The 12,500-nt window shown below is 39.9% G+C and overlaps 1 protein-coding gene and 1 long non-coding RNA gene across 2 annotated transcripts in view; both read right to left on the bottom strand.

Annotated features, from left to right (window-relative positions):
- DLGAP2 (DLG associated protein 2) overlaps nucleotides 1–12,500 on the bottom strand; it is a 1,650,454-nt gene that overhangs the window by 732,190 nt on the left and 905,764 nt on the right. The gene's annotated exons all lie outside the window — the stretch shown is intronic.
- LOC122803839 lies at nucleotides 5,095–9,804 on the bottom strand. The gene is made up of 3 exons (XR_006365151.1): nucleotides 9,737–9,804; nucleotides 7,388–7,519; nucleotides 5,095–5,173 (listed from the first exon to the last, which is right to left on the bottom strand). It is a non-coding gene; the product is annotated as an uncharacterized LOC122803839 (long non-coding RNA).

Genomic DNA, 12,500 nt, shown 5'->3' with positions numbered 1-12,500 from the left:
ATTTCTCAGGGTACAGAAATAAACTACTTCCCCAAGATAGTGCAGTCTTGGAGTTAGTATATATAATTAATGGGGAGTGTGGGAGTGCAAGGGGGTGCTTGCAACCTGTAAAAAATTGTTTTAATATTTTTTTTGAGCTGAGATTTCTTGCTCAGTCCATGCATAGTAGCGTGTTGGTATTTGCAAAGTCAACTTTTATGGTCAATTTTATAATTGTTGATCTTTTGCTGATGTGAATTTTCACTGATCATGATGATGTCATTTTCAGTCTTCTGGGGTGTTGAAGTTCTAAAGTAGACCCATAGGTCTACTTTAGAACTTCAAAACTCCAGAAGACTGAAAATGACATCATCAAGATTACATCAGCGAAAGCTCACATCAGCAAAAGACTGGATCAACAAATATCTTCCCAGGGTAAGTAACCAGTAACACCAAACATCATGAAAATGAAACTGTACTATCCCCAACTCACACCCCACCTAAGTATACCAACTCCGAGATTGCACTACAGTTGGGAAAAGTGCAAAGTTTACATTGTTGGTCAACAGCTTACTTACCCTGGGAATACATTCACTGATCCGGTCCTTTGCTGAAATGAGTTTTTGCTGATTTCCTCTTGATGATGTCATCTTCAATCTGTAGGGGTTTACTTTATATATATATATATATATATATATATATATATATATATATATATATATTTTTTTTATTTTTTATTTTACATTTGTTGACCGGGCTAGTCCAGCTGGATTAATGTCCATTTTCAGTGGAGGCCCGGGGAGAAAAGCTCCTCAGTTAGATACAATATTGGAAATACATAGGAAGACATAGTACAAGTGTGATTATACAAAGGAAAAATGAACATACAAATATTATAGATTTTAATTAATTCAGAACAATCCTAGCAAAACAATATAATAAGGTATGAGATCTTTTTTTTTTTTTTATATGTGTAATATTTACAATAAATAGGGGTAATATATCAGTTGAAGAAGAAGATAAAATCCAAGTGGATAAGAAAAGTTTATGATAGAGTTAAGGATGCCAACAGGCTAGTCTGGGTTGGTACAAGAGCAAAGCCAGAATTTGTTAAGATGTATTAAAAGTTGTTTTTTAAAGAGTGGGAGAGTATGCAAAGAGGACAGATCAGATGGAAGATTATTCCATACTTCCCCTACTGAGTTAGAAAAAAGGCAGTTGCCTGCAGAGTTCATAGTTTTGGTAATATTAACAAGTAATTTGTCAGAGGAACGTAGTTGTTTCAGGTTGATATAGGAGTCAAGAGTTTGGAAAGAGCTGGTGTTTTAGAAGGTTGGTATAGAATTTTGTGTGCAATTAAGAGTTGTTGAAAAATAAGTTTATTAGGGAATTCCAGCTAGTGTAGTTGTTGTAGGTTTAGACAGTGGTGAGCTCTGAATTGTGATGTGGTGGCAAAGCGGGCAATATTGTGGTAAGATGTAGTGAGTTTCTTAAGGTTGCTTTTAGATAGATTAGTGTAAATAGGAGATGCATACAAAAGGGTAGAAATAAGATGTGTTTGGGCTAGGGTTATCTTAGTTTCAGGTGTGAGGAAGGACTTTATTCTGTATAGGGATCCAATCTTTTGTTAAGGGCTTTTATTGTGTTGTTGATGTGACAATCAAAGTTAAGATAATTATCAATAGTAACACCAAGAAGTTTAGTTGAGGAGTCAGGAGAAATAATGGTGTTATCAGATGCAGTAATACTGAAGTTTAACAAAGTCGATTTACGGGTAGGTGAGAAGAGTAATAATTTAGTTTTTGGGGTTAAGGAGTAGACAGCGATTGGAGAACCACTGTTCAACAGTTGAGAAGGCTGATTGTGTTTGAAACTGGAGTTCTGTTTGAGAAGAGGCAGTGCAAATTATAGTGGAATCATCTGCATATTGTATGCAGGTAGTATTAGGAATAGATGATTGAAGGTCATTAATGAAGATGGAAAATAAAAGTGGGCCTAGGATAGACCCTTGTGGAACTCCTAACGAGATAGGGAGGAGAGCAGAGAGAGAATTTTTCCAGAGTACGGCTTGCTGACGATTGTCAAGATAGGAAGAAAACCAGGTTAGGGAAGAGGGCTCCAGGGCAATAGATTTTAGTGTGTGCAGAAGAAGTGTATGATTTACCATATCAAAGGCTTTTGATAGGTCTATGAAGAGAGAAGATGCAAGATTATTATTATTACGGTTTAGGTTTATTGTGTTGGTGAAGGAGAGAAGAGCTGTGGTAGTACTATGAGCGGGTCTGAAACCATGTTGAGTGTCTGCCAGAAGGCTATTATTGAGGAGGTGGTTGAGTAGTTGTTTATGTATGCATTTTTCCATGATTTTAGCTAAGGGGGATAGAAGTGCTATGGGACGATAGTTGGAGAAGTCGTAAGATTTGCCTCCTTTATGGAGGGGAATGATATGTGATACTTTCCAGATTGCTGGGACATTACTTTCTTTTATTGATCTGTTTATTAAGATAGAGACAGGGTAAGCAATGGCTTTTGCTGCTAGTTGTAGGAATTCAGCAGGAAGCTTATCGGGAAGGGTGGTAGGTTTAAGTTTTGGATAAGAGATTGTATATAGGAGGTAGATACAGGTTGTAGTTGAAGGGAGGAATGGTATTTATTAAGGTATTTGGAGGTAGTTGAGAAGTATCAGGAGATAGTTGGTTGGCTAGAATTTGTATAGAATTGGTGAAGAAGGAATTAAAGTTATTGGCTGTTAGTGTGGGATTATCAGGGTCAGAATCCTGAGGGTTGGGTGTAATAATTTGCCCAGGGGTCAGCAGACTGTTGATGCTGGACCAGAATTTTTTGGGTTCCTTTTTGGTAGTTTTTTGAAGTTGAAAGTAATAGTTCTTTTTGTCTATAAGAATAGCTTTCTTTGTATTGTTTCTAAGCTCTCTAAACTTTTGGTGGTCTATTTGACTTTTGGTGGAGCGCCACTTATGCCAAGATTTATTTCTGAGGGTGATTTTATGCTTAGTATTTGTGGTTAGCCAGGGAGCAGTTTTAGTTTTAGTTCTAATGGTTCGACTTGGGGCGTGTTGATTAAGAATTGCTAAGAATGTTGAGTTGAAGTGTTCCACTGCTTTGTTGAGTGGGAGATGTTTTAGTGGGGCCCAATGACATTGGAAAAGTTCAGCTTGAAACTGATCAGGGTTAAAATGTTTCTTTGAATGAAGGGTTCTAAAGGTTGTGGGTAGGGTTAAGTTGGTTTTGCTTCTAATTATATAGGTTAGTGAGTGGTCACTAAGGTCGTCAGGAAGAATACCTGTTTGGTAGGTTTGCAGGGGGGTATTAGTGAGGATCCAGTCTAAGGTAGAAGCTTTATTGTTTATTTTATTGGTTCTAGTGGGAGTATTGATAAGTTGTTTGAAGCCAAAGAGGTTGGTATGTGAGGTAGGGTAAGCATTGTTACAGGAATGCCAATCTATATTAAAGTCACCAAGGACTAGTGTTTCTTGTGGAAGTTTGATAGAGAGTTGGTAGAGTATATCTTCAAGGGTATTGATGTTATTTCCAGGGGGGAGATATGCACAGATGATGTTAATGGCTTTATTGGTATTAATTTGTATTTTAGAGTTAATTACTTCAGCAGAGTTATTTTGAGTAAGAGTTAGGTCTAGAGGAATAAGTTTAAGTTTTGCTTTATGCAGGATGGCTACACCGCCTCCTTTCCTATTAGTGCGATCAAGCCTAATAATGCTATAACCAGGTGGGGTAATTTCGATGTCTTTAATTGAGGGTTTTAACCAAGTTTCTGATAGGCATAAAATATCAAATTTCTCAGTTTCAAGAAGGGCATGGAGTTGAGTAATTTTGTTACAGATACTACGTACATTAAGATGGGCAATAGACAAAGAGTTTGAAGGTTTAGAGTAAGAGAGGGATAAAGGTTTAGTTAGGTTTTGTTCTATGATGGTTGTAGTATGATGTGGACCAGGATTGGGGTGAATATCACCATCTTGTAGTAAGTGGAGAAGAGTAGGATATATATTTGGTATAAGATTATAGTGAATGTCATTTGTTTTTGGTATAGGTTTTCTGAATTTGCAGTGTACTAATCTGTGATATTTGGCTAGAAGGTAGATGGACTGAGAGGGTGAATGGAAATAGGATGAAGATGAAGATGTTGTCAATGTGGAGGTACCTTTAGAGGGCAGTGGTGTAGAGAGAGTCTGTGAATATTCGTAAGAAGTTATGATGTAGGAAGTTACAAGAGATGATAACAATAGTAAAAAGATGAGTAGTCTTAGTGAAGCAGGTATAGTTAGTGTGGGCATAGTGGTATCAAAGTAGTTATGCAGAGAAGAAGAGAGATGAAGTAAAGCTTAAAGAGAGAAATAAGAAGTTAAAGAGGGTGGGGTAGGAGGTAGGGATATAATGTGGTATAAGTAGTGTTTAAGAGAGGGGAGGTGGAGTAATTATGAGAAGAGAAGGTGTAATGAACTCAGAGAGTTATGTCGTGATTTGATTGGATAGGAGGTTTAAAGGGGTGTGTCCCTATTACAGATAAAGGTAGGACCCTGGGGGTGGGTGGGAATTGGGGGTAGGGAGGGGAGCGGAGTGAGCCATGAGGCTAAAGCGGGAAGAGAAAAGGTCCAGGAGAAAAACAATCAGTGAAGTGCTCAGAAAGAAGGTAAGTAAGGCAAGGGGAAGTAAATATATTTGGTGTCAAAGGTAGGAGCAAGTAGAAGTTAGAAATATCAGAGCAAGTGGAAAGAGAAAAGTGGAACAGAAAGGGGATGACAGTAGGTAAGATAGAGAGGTAGAGGAGGTTTCCAGAGGAAAAACCCTAGAAGTAGGGGCCACCTTATGACCACAGGGGATATGTCAATACTTGCTGCTTACAAGGCTTATGGTTTAAAGCAAGGGGCAAGTAGCTAGGGATATTATTGGCAAATATATGATCAGTTGGTTGAGAGGAGGGGGGGGGTTAGTTGTTGGCTGCTGGTAGTGCTGACCTTGGGTTTTACAACTTAACTGGGAAAAAATACAAAAAGATTAAGAAGAGCAGGAGCTCTAGGTCATACTTTCTATTATTTCTCCACAGTAGGCTCCACAGGGTGGGATAACTTGTGTTCCTTAAATTGGGTGAGGAGAGTAGCAGGTTTGGATGGGATGCAAGAACCCAGACCTAAAGGTGGTCAGGAGGGTTTTACTGCTGAGAAAAGAAGGAGAGAAAGGAGATACTTTAGATTTGGAACAAGCACATTCTACAGAAGGCACTACATTAAAATACACATGTCATATACCTGATTAAAAAACTCATAGTTCAGCAACAGTTCTAATTGAAGTTAATACAGGCAGTATCACAGCAGTGAAATACACTTAACTATGTCATGTAAAAAACTCAGAGATCCACAACAGTTCAAGTAAAAGTTAGTTCAGGCAGAAGCAGAGTAAAACATTTATCCTGTCTAAAGCAGCATTTTAGAATTGATATGACATATCTGAGCAGACATCGATACAACATCAAAAGCCAGGCTAAATTCCACAGATTACACTAACATACTAGGTAATGAGTCAAAAAGCAATAAAATTAAGTTAGACTATTACATTATGCTTCACAATTTATAGTAAGTGGGATTGTGATAAGCCTCTGTAAGACCTAAATGCAGTAACTAAGGGTTCAGTTGAGCTAAAGGTGTTACTGTTAAAATCATATAAAACTACCGCTCAGTACACCAAGGATATATAGATCCCTAGGTGCCTTTATTTTAAAGAGATTGTCTTATACACTAAGCGAGCCTTAGTTGCGAGGCACTGTTATGACACCTGTAGCACCACTATAAAAAGTAAAACGCGCCGCTAGTGCGATATACTGCACAGGGAAACAGGATTTAACAGTCTATTAGCGCCATTATGAAAAGAAAAGAAAAACGCGCTGCTAGTGCGATAAACTGTACAGGGAAACAGGATTTGGTAGTCTACTAGCACAATATTCTATAAAGGGAATCTAAGGCAACGTAGCATGATTAAAGGCTCAGAGGTAAAGAAACAAGCTGTTAACACAGCATAATGAAGTTATTTTAAAAACGCCGATAACACGCTACACACAGCGCGCGCTACTACAACTAATCTAATTAAACAGCCAGTTTGCCGAAAATGGAGATCAGCGACTACAATCCCAAATCTTAGCTGAGCATGGGAACACGCTACCAGCTACTCGCTGCTACGATTGCTCAAAGTGAAAAACCTTTTAGCTGTTAGCTGTTAGTTGCAGCCAGAGACTGCAATTCCAAGGTCTGGGTAAGGCACTAACCAGGCACTAAAGAGGCTGAGATGACGACATAATACCCTATCTATAACACCCTTCAGTAACCTTGATGAGTACAAAGTAAATGAGAGCAGATAAAATGTACGCTGATCTGAATCAGCTGTGTAGACCCTGTACGAGTCCTTAGATCTTCTTTAGCCAATCTAGTGTACAAGAGTACAGATATAACAATAAATGTTAGCACAGATCACGGGTAAAGCCACATGTTAAAAGTTACAGTAAAAATGCACCAGTAAATAGAAGTAAAAAAACACGCTACCTACAAGGAACGCCAAAGGTAGGAACCCACAGCAGCCAGGGAAATCTAATGTAGAGAAATGGCGCGAATGAGGGCAGGTATATTTATAGGTTAGAAGAGGAAGTGGGATAAGATGGAAGAGGGGGAGGGGTAAGGGGCAGGCAGAAAAACGGAAGGGTAGTGATAGTATCGGTCTGGAGACAGGAAAAAAGCTTATTGCAGGGGAGTTAGTGATAGGGAGTATTGCAAGGGTATAGGGAAAACAGGTAGGAAAAAGTAGTAAGCAATAGTAGTGAGGTGTAGAGAGTATATATAGGAAAGAGTAGTAAGCAAAGGTGGAGAGGTGAAGAGGTAATAGTATGTATGAGATGAGTAGGTCTATGACAGAGAGGTAGTGAGAACAGGGAAGAGCCCAAAGAGAAAAGGTCCAGGAGAAAAACAATCAGTGAAGTGCTCAGAAAGAAGGTAAGTAAGGCAAGGGGAAGTAAATATATTTGGTGTCAAAGGTAGGAGCAAGTAGAAGTTAGAAATATCAGAGCAAGTGGAAAGAGAAAAGTGGAACAGAAAGGGGATGACAGTAGGTAAGATAGAGAGGTAGAGGAGGTTTCCAGAGGAAAAACCCTAGAAGTAGGGGCCACCTTATGACCACAGGGGATATGTCAATACTTGCTGCTTACAAGGCTTATGGTTTAAAGCAAGGGGCAAGTAGCTAGGGATATTATTGGCAAATATATGATCAGTTGGTTGAGAGGAGGGGGGGGGGTTAGTTGTTGGCTGCTGGTAGTGCTGACCTTGGGTTTTACAACTTAACTGGGAAAAAATACAAAAAGATTAAGAAGAGCAGGAGCTCTAGGTCATACTTTCTATTATTTCTCCACGAGTAGGCTCCACAGGGTGGGATAACTTGTGTTCCTTAAATTGGGTGAGGAGAGTAGCAGGTTTGGATGGGATGCAAGAACCCAGACCTAAAGGTGGTCAGGAGGGTTTTACTGCTGAGAAAAGAAGGAGAGAAAGGAGATACTTTAGATTTGGAACAAGCACATTCTACAGAAGGCACTACATTAAAATACACATGTCATATACCTGATTAAAAAACTCATAGTTCAGCAACAGTTCTAATTGAGGTTAATACAGGCAGTATCACAGCAGTGAAATACACTTAACTTTGTCATGTAAAAAACTCAGAGATCCACAACAGTTCAAGTAAAAGTTAGTTCAGGCAGAAGCAGAGTAAAACATTTATCCTGTCTAAAGCAGCATTTTAGAATTGATATGACATATCTGAGCAGACATAGATACAACATCAAAAGCCAGGCTAAATTCCACAGATTACACTAACATACTAGGTAATGAGTCAAAAAGCAATAAAATTAAGTTAGACTATTACATTATGCTTCACAATTTATAGTAAGTGGGGTTGTGATAAGCCTCTGTAAGACCTAAATGCAGTAACTAAGGGTTCAGTTGAGCTAAAGGTGTTACTGTTAAAGTCATATAAAACTACCGCTCAGTACACCAAGGATATATAGATCCCTAGGTGCCTTTATTTTAAAGAGGTTGTCTTATACACTAAGCGAGCCTTAGTTGCGAGGCACTGTTATGACACCTGTAGCACCACTATAAAAAGTAAAACGCGCCGCTAGTGCGATATACTGCACAGGGAAACAGGATTTAACAGTCTATTAGCGCCATTATGAAAAGAAAAGAAAAACGCGCTGCTAGTGCGATAAACTGTACAGGGAAACAGGATTTGGTAGTCTACTAGCACAATATTCTATAAAGGGAATCTAAGGCAACGTAGCATGATTAAAGGCTCAGAGGTAAAGAAACAAGCTGTTAACACAGCATAATGAAGTTATTTTAAAAACGCCGATAACACGCTACACACAGCGCGCGCTACTACAACTAATCTAATTAAACAGCCAGTTTGCCGAAAATGGAGATCAGCGACTACAATCCCAAATCTTAGCTGAGCATGGGAACACGCTACCAGCTACTCGCGCTGCTACGATTGCTCAAAGTGAAAAACCTTTTAGCTGTTAGCTGTTAGTTGCAGCCAGAGACTGCAATTCCAAGGTCTGGGTAAGGCACTAACCAGGCACTAAAGAGGCTGAGATGACGACATAATACCCTGTCTATAACACCCTTCAGTAACCTTGATGAGTACAAAGTAAATGAGAGCAGATAAAATGTACGCGCTGATCTGAATCAGCTGTGTAGACCCTGTACGAGTCCTTAGATCTTCTTTAGCCAATCTAGTGTACAAGAGTACAGATATAACAATAAATGTTAGCACAGATCACGGGTAAAGCCACATGTTAAAAGTTACAGTAAAAATGCACCAGTAAATAGAAGTAAAAAAACACGCTACCTACAAGGAACGCCAAAGGTAGGAACCCACAGCAGCCAGGGAAATCTAATGTAGAGAAATGGCGCGAATGAGGGCAGGTATATTTATAGGTTAGAAGAGGAAGTGGGATAAGATGGAAGAGGGGGAGGGGTAAGGGGCAGGCAGAAAACGGAAGGGTAGTGATAGTATTGGTCTGGAGACAGGAAAAAAGCTTATTGCAGGGGAGTTAGTGATAGGGAGTATTGCAAGGGTATAGGGAAAACAGGTAGGAAAAAGTAGTAAGCAATAGTAGTGAGGTGTAGAGAGTATATATAGGAAAGAGTAGTAAGCAAAGGTGGAGAGGTGAAGAGGTAATAGTATGTATGAGATGAGTAGGTCTATGACAGAGAGGTAGTGAGAACAGGGAAGAGCCCAAAGAGAAAAGGTCCAGGAGAAAAACAATCAGTGAAGTGCTCAGAAAGAAGGTAAGTAAGGCAAGGGGAAGTAAATATATTTGGTGTCAAAGGTAGGAGCAAGTAGAAGTTAGAAATATCAGAGCAAGTGGAAAGAGAAAAGTGGAACAGAAAGGGGATGACAGTAGGTAAGATAGAGAGGTAGAGGAGGTTTCCAGAGGAAAAACCCTAGAAGTAGGGGCCACCTTATGACCACAGGGGATATGTCAATACTTGCTGCTTACAAGGCTTATGGTTTAAAGCAAGGGGCAAGTAGCTAGGGATATTATTGGCAAATATATGATCAGTTGGTTGAGAGGAGGGGGGGGGGGTTAGTTGTTGGCTGCTGGTAGTGCTGACCTTGGGTTTTACAACTTAACTGGGAAAAATACAAAAAGATTAAGAAGAGCAGGAGCTCTAGGTCATACTTTCTATTATTTCTCCACGAGTAGGCTCCACAGGGTGGGATAACTTGTGTTCCTTAAATTGGGTGAGGAGTGTAGCAGGTTTGGATGGGATGCAAGAACCCAGACCTAAAGGTGGTCAGGAGGGTTTTACTGCTGAGAAAAGAAGGAGAGAAAGGAGATACTTTAGATTTGGAACAAGCACATTCTACAGAAGGCACTACATTAAAATACACATGTCATATACCTGATTAAAAAACTCATAGTTCAGCAACAGTTCTAATTGAGGTTAATACAGGCAGTATCACAGCAGTGAAATACACTTAACTTTGTCATGTAAAAAACTCAGAGATCCACAACAGTTCAAGTAAAAGTTAGTTCAGGCAGAAGCAGAGTAAAACATTTATCCTGTCTAAAGCAGCATTTTAGAATTGATATGACATATCTGAGCAGACATAGATACAACATCAAATGCCAGGCTAAATTCCACAGATTACACTAACATACTAGGTAATGAGTCAAAAAGCAATAAAATTAAGTTAGACTATTACATTATGCTTCACAATTTATAGTAAGTGGGGTTGTGATAAGCCTCTGTAAGACCTAAATGCAGTAACTAAGGGTTCAGTTGAGCTAAAGGTGTTACTGTTAAAATCATATAAAACTACCGCTCAGTACACCAAGGATATATAGATCCCTAGGTGCCTTTATTTTAAAGAGATTGTCTTATACACTAAGCGAGCCTTAGTTGCGAGGCACTGTTATGACACCTGTAGCACCACTATAAAAAGTAAAAGCCGCTAGTGCGATATACTGCACAGGAAACAGGATTTAACAGTCTATTAGCCATTATGAAAAGAAAAACGCAGCTGCTAGTGCGATAAACTGTACAGGGAAACAGGATTTGGTAGTCTACTAGCACAATATTCTATAAAGGGAATCTAAGGCAGCGTAGCATGATTAAAGGCTCAGAGGTAAAGAAACAAGCTGTTAACACAGCATAATGAAGTTATTTTAAAAACGCCGATAACACGCTACACACAGCGCTACTACAACTAATCTAATTAAACAGCCAGTTTGCGAAAATGGAGATCAGCGACTACAATCCCAAATCTTAGCTGAGCATGGGAACACGCTACCAGCTACTCGCTGCTACGATTGCTCAAAGTGAAAACCTTTAGCTGTTAGCTGTTAGTTGCAGCCAGAGACTGCAATTCCAAGGTCGGGGTAAGGCACTAACCAGGCACTAAAGAGGCTGAGATGACGACATAATACCCTGTCTATAACACCCTTCAGTAACCTTGATGAGTACAAAGTAAATGAGAGCAGATAAAATGTACGCGCTGATCTGAATCAGCTGTGTAGACCCTGTACGAGTCCTTAGATCTTCTTTAGCCAATCTAGTGTACAAGAGTACAGATATAACAATAAATGTTAGCACAGATCACGGGTAAAGCCACATGTTAAAAGTTACAGTAAAAATGCACCAGTAAATAGAAGTAAAAAAACACGCTACCTACAAGGAACGCCAAAGGTAGGAACCCACAGCAGCCAGGGAAATCTAATGTAGAGAAATGGCGCGAATGAGGGCAGGTATATTTATAGGTTAGAAGAGGAAGTGGGATAAGATGGAAGAGGGGGAGGGGTAAGGGGCAGGCAGAAAAACGGAAGGGTAGTGATAGTATCGGTCTGGAGACAGGAAAAAAGCTTATTGCAGGGGAGTTAGTGATAGGGAGTATTGCAAGGGTATAGGGAAAACAGGTAGGAAAAAGTAGTAAGCAATAGTAGTGAGGTGTAGAGAGTATATATAGGAAAGAGTAGTAAGCAAAGGTGGAGAGGTGAAGAGGTAATAGTATGTATGAGATGAGTAGGTCTATGACAGAGAGGTAGTGAGAACAGGGAAGAGCCCAAAGAGAAAAGGTCCAGGAGAAAAACAATCAGTGAAGTGCTCAGAAAGAAGGTAAGTAAGGCAAGGGGAAGTAAATATATTTGGTGTCAAAGGTAGGAGCAAGTAGAAGTTAGAAATATCAGAGCAAGTGGAAAGAGAAAAGTGGAACAGAAAGGGGATGACAGTAGGTAAGATAGAGAGGTAGAGGAGGTTTCCAGAGGAAAAACCCTAGAAGCAGGGGCCACCTTATGACCACAGGGGATATGTCAATACTTGCTGCTTACAAGGCTTATGGTTTAAAGCAAGGGGCAAGTAGCTAGGGATATTATTGGCAAATATATGATCAGTTGGTTGAGAGGAGGGGGGGGGTTAGTTGTTGGCTGCTGGTAGTGCTGACCTTGGGTTTTACAACTTAACTGGGAAAAATACAAAAAGATTAAGAAGAGCAGGAGCTCTAGGTCATACTTTCTATTATTTCTCCACGAGTAGGCTCCACAGGGTGGGATAACTTGTGTTCCTTAAATTGGGTGAGGAGAGTAGCAGGTTTGGATGGGATGCAAGAACCCAGACCTAAAGGTGGTCAGGAGGGTTTTACTGTTTCTATTATTTCTCCACGAGTAGGCTCCACAGGGTGGGATAACTTGTGTTCCTTAAATTGGGTGAGGAGAGTAGCAGGTTTGGATGGGATGCAAGCACCCAGACCTAAAGGTGGTCAGGAGGGTTTTACTGTTTCTATTATTTCTCCACGAGTAGGCTCCACAGGGTGGGATAACTTGTGTTCCTTAAATTGGGTGAGGAGAGTAGCAGGTTTGGATGGGATGCAAGAACCCAGACCTAAAGGTGGTCAGGAGGGTTTTACTGTTTCTATTATTTCTCCACGAGTAGGCTCCACAGGGTGGG

The sequence above is a fragment of the Protopterus annectens genome, chromosome 1.part1 (assembly GCF_019279795.1).
Source record: "Protopterus annectens isolate FY-2018-M chromosome 1.part1, PAN1.0, whole genome shotgun sequence".
NCBI classification, from domain to species: Eukaryota; Metazoa; Chordata; order Ceratodontiformes; family Protopteridae; genus Protopterus; species Protopterus annectens.
Note: the sequence above shows the minus strand (reverse complement) of the source record. Positions and strands in the feature narration are given on the sequence as shown.